Genomic DNA, 4,406 nt, shown 5'->3' with positions numbered 1-4,406 from the left:
TTTTTCTAAGTGTTTGAAGATTGACATGAACAAGTTCAAATCAACCTGGGGCCTAATGTTGGGGATATGACTATTGGGTATGACCCGCCCAGGAGGGGCCGGGTTATCCTAATGGCGGTTCATCAAGATGAAGCCCATGAAGATGTTAAGATGGCGGTTCGTAGGCGGACTTGTTAAGGGGCCCAAAGCCCAAAGGCGGCTTAAAGCCCATACGTGTAAACCGTCATATATGTATAGCTTGTATTGTAAGACAAGTATCATTAGTCACCAGGCCGGACACGTTGTTTAGAGCCGACCGGGACTCTGTAAGCCGCGGGGCGTCAACCTGTGTATATAAAGGGACGACCCGGCGGCGACTTAGGGCAAGAGAGAACAGATTGAAAGCTAGGTCAAGCATATTCGCTCACTGGTAATCGAGACATAAGCAATACCACCTCAAACTGGATTAGGCCTTTACCTTCACCGCAAGGGGCCGAACCAGTATAAACTCCTTGTGTCCTTTGTCCCGTTTAACCCCTTTAAGCTAACCCTGTTGTGATGGCTCCACGAATAAGCCCTTCTGTTGGGACATCTGCCGTGACAATTCCACGACACTAACGCTGATGAAGTCGGCATAGCCGCGGTTGATGAGGGCGACGAGCTCGGCGCAAAGGGCGTCAAGGTGGGAGCACAGCTCGGCAGCGAGGCTATCGAGGGGCACGTAGGAGCGCAACACGAAAAAAGAAGGATCCGAACATGGCTGTTTGGGCTTCTGGTCCGACCATGGTGCTGGGCTGGGATTTCAATTCTGCCAATTTTGCAAAAAGAACCCTTGGTTTCCTGCGTATTCCAGTAGTTAAGACGACGTGGCCAGTCAAACCGCCAAGTGGATCGAGTTGACACGTGCAAAATCAGCGCATATGTAGAGCAAACCATAGAATGGATCGTATGTGCACCCCTAGAGCAAGTTTAGGGAATGTATTTCGGGTATTTTGAACCACAGGGACTAAAGTGATCACCGATGCAAGTTATAGGACATACAGTGATTTTTTCTCTTATGAGCTTGTGAAACATCAAGGGCATCTCGCCCTTTGAACAGGGAAAAGCCCAGTCCTGGAATACGTGTGGTAAGGAACTAAAATCAAAACAAAATACAGTAGAAAAAGGGGATGCCCGGGATCTGAACACAAGATCCCTTGCTTGCATTCGAGTAGCCTTAGCAACCGCGCTGCTGATGTACTTGTGAATAGAATTGCGCCCTGGTTTACATGACCCATTAGCACAAGGCCGAGCCTTTGGCCATGGATACCCAGCGAGGCTCTCTAGCGATGGGAGCAAGCTGCGGTGACTGCTACTTCTGTAGAGCACCGGCAGGGGTGTGGGAAAATGAGGGGAGTGCAGCTACGGGTCGCACGCAGGCATGTACGCATGTGCGGGTATGCGCGGGTAGAAGCTTACGGCCATGGCTGCGAAGTGCGGTGAGGCAGGAGTGTAACGACCCGAGACCGACGCTCCAGATGCCTTCCATGTATTCCGAGTTTCGCCATGCGATTTATTTGCTTGTTGCAATCTTCATAGCATCTTTTGCATTACATCATGTCATCATGCCATCATGTCATTTAATTTTTTGCAACTCATCTAAATATATTGTATGGATCTTTGGTCCATTTAAATCGCGGGATATTCACAATGGTGATTTCTCTTTGTAACATATACGAAGTCTCCTAACATTATTAAGGAGCTATAATAAAATATTTCATTAATTTGGAATTAACCATAACACACTTGCATTTTAAATCCATGCCTTCCCTATTTCAATTTTGGCCTCCAAATTTGCCCGAAATTCTTTCATCATTTTCCCGAGCTCCACCAAAATTCTCGACATTTTGGACCTACCGAATACCCACTTCTTTCTCACACTCATTTGAATTAAATTCAAATGAGGTTGAATTCAACTTCACGCCCATGCCCACTTTCTATTTTTCTTGGATCAAGCTCATTTTTGTGAGCCCGGGAAAATTAACCCCATGCGCAAATTCTTTCCTTAGCTCTCTCTTTCTTTTTCTTCTCTCTAATTCTTTTCTGCTAAAGGAAATAAGAGAGAGAGAGAGAGAGAGAGAGAGAAGAGGGAGTGTCGGTGTCAAAACCGGCGGATCTCGGGTAGGGGGTCCCGAACTGTGCGTCTAAGGCGGATGGTAACAGGAAGCGGGGGACACGATGTTTACCCAGGTTCGGGCCCTCTCGATGGAGGTAATACCCTACTTCCTGCTTGATTGATCTTGATGATATGAGTATTACAAGAGTTGATCTACCACGAGATCGTAGAGGCTAAACCCTAGTACCTAGCCTATGGTATGATTGTTGTTGTCCTACAGACTAAACCCTCCGGTTTATATAGACACAGGAGGGGGCTAGGTTACACAGAGTCGGTTACAAGGGAGGAAATCTACATATCCGTATTTGCCAAGCTTGCCTTCCACGCCAAGGTGAGTCCCATTCGGACACGGGACGAAGTCTTCAATCTTGTATCTTCATAGTCCAACAGTCCGGCTAAAGTATATAGTCCGGCTGTCCGAGGACCCCCTAATCCAGGACTCCCTCAGTAGCCCCTGAACCAGGCTTCAATGACGATGAGTCCGGCGCGCAGATTGTCTTCGGCATTGCAAGGCGGGTTCCTCCTCCGAATACTCCGTGAAAGATTTTGAACACAAGGATAGTGTCTGGCTCTACAAAACAAACTCCACATGCCACCGTAGAGAGACTAATAGTTCCACAAATCTAATCTGCTGACAACTTTTCATAACGTGACATCACATCACGGCCTGGTCATTATTCAAACCGTTTCTCCCAGCCTGCCACTGCACATTTCGCGAGGCGGTTTTTATTGGCACGTCTTGTCGAAGCAGAGATTGTGTTCCCCTTATCATGGGATTCTCATCAATACGGGTATGGGTAACCCAATCGTGCCTGTTGGTATGACTCCTCGATTTTAGGCAAGTTCCAAACGGCCACGCGGAGGATGCTTGATATTCACCCTCTTTATAAAGAGGCCAAGGCATGTCCTTTTCTTATCGCACTCAATCGAATCCTTCCCCCGCCCCGAGTTCCAACACCCAAGGCTCAGGCTAGGCGTTTCGGACCTTCAATCATGTCCAGATCCAACCTTCAAGGTCGGTGGATGCCCTCTTCTGTCACAAAGGAGGACATCAAGAAGCTAAGAGAAGCCAGGTATCTGACCGCCGAAATCTCGCATAGGCTGCCTGCTCAAGGGCAGGTCATCCCCACTCCCGAACCCGGCGGGAGTGTCGTATTCGTCTCCCACTTCCTCCAAGGGCTAGGCCTTAGTCTAGATCCCTTTGTTACAGGGATCATGTTCTATTACGGGCTTCATTTCCAGGATCTGGCCCCGGATTCCATTCTTCACATCTCGTCGTTCATCGTCGTGTGTGAGGCCTTCCTCCACGTCACCCCACACTTCGGCTTATGGCTCAAGACCTTTAATGTGAAGCCGAAGATGATTAGTGGGTGACACGCAGAATGCGGAGGTGTCGTAATAAGCAAAGGCGCCGATGTTCCATGGCCAAAGGGTTCCTTCCCGGAGGTGTCCAGCCTATGGCAACGGGAGTGGTTTTACATCACAGCTCCCCGAGGTACTAAGTGGGTAGCCGCCCCTGCCTTCCGCTCGGGCCCCCCGCCACAACTGGCGTCATGGATCAACAAGGGGCTGGACTGGGGGCCAATAAATCATGTGCCAATATTGCAGAGTCGCATCCGAGATCTCCTCAAGAGAGACGTCAGCCTGGTCACGGTAATGTAAGTCATGCTAGTTCGTCGAATCCTGCCTTGCAAACGTCGACCTCTCCGTATGTGGGAGTTCAACCCAGAAGGACCGCGAGCTATTCAGCACTTCTTCGGCGTGATACTTGAAGAGATGTACAGATTGTTCTTCGGATCACAAATAAAGTGTCCGGACACCACCGAGGATGCAGGTCTGAGCTGCAATCGTCTAGATACCCAAGTAAGTAGTTCCTCGGCCGAACATGCTGTCTATGTATCACAACATCGTTCTGAAAAGTCGCTCTTTGACCAGGACTGGGTAAAAAAGGCGAAGATGATCAGGTGTTCGGCCCCCCTTCCCGGAGGCTCGACAGATCTAGTGCTGGCCAGAATGCTTGAGCTCGCGCCTTATCAAGCACCCTCAGGGGAAGATAAAGGGGGGAATAAAGAAGCCGAAAGCGGGCCTCACTCATTACTCATCCAGACCGGTGGAATTAGTGCCTCCGTGAAGGAGGATAACCGGGGAGGTGATAACGCGGCGAACGAGGCAATCATGCTATATTGCTTTAACACTTTCACTTAACCATAGGAGTTTGACAATGGGGCTACTATATAGCCCCTGGTACTTCCGCGCTCATCCAAATACGGGG

Source organism: Triticum aestivum, chromosome 4D (genome assembly GCF_018294505.1).
Source record: "Triticum aestivum cultivar Chinese Spring chromosome 4D, IWGSC CS RefSeq v2.1, whole genome shotgun sequence".
NCBI classification, from domain to species: Eukaryota; Viridiplantae; Streptophyta; class Magnoliopsida; order Poales; family Poaceae; genus Triticum; species Triticum aestivum.
This window is presented reverse-complemented; position numbering follows the sequence as displayed.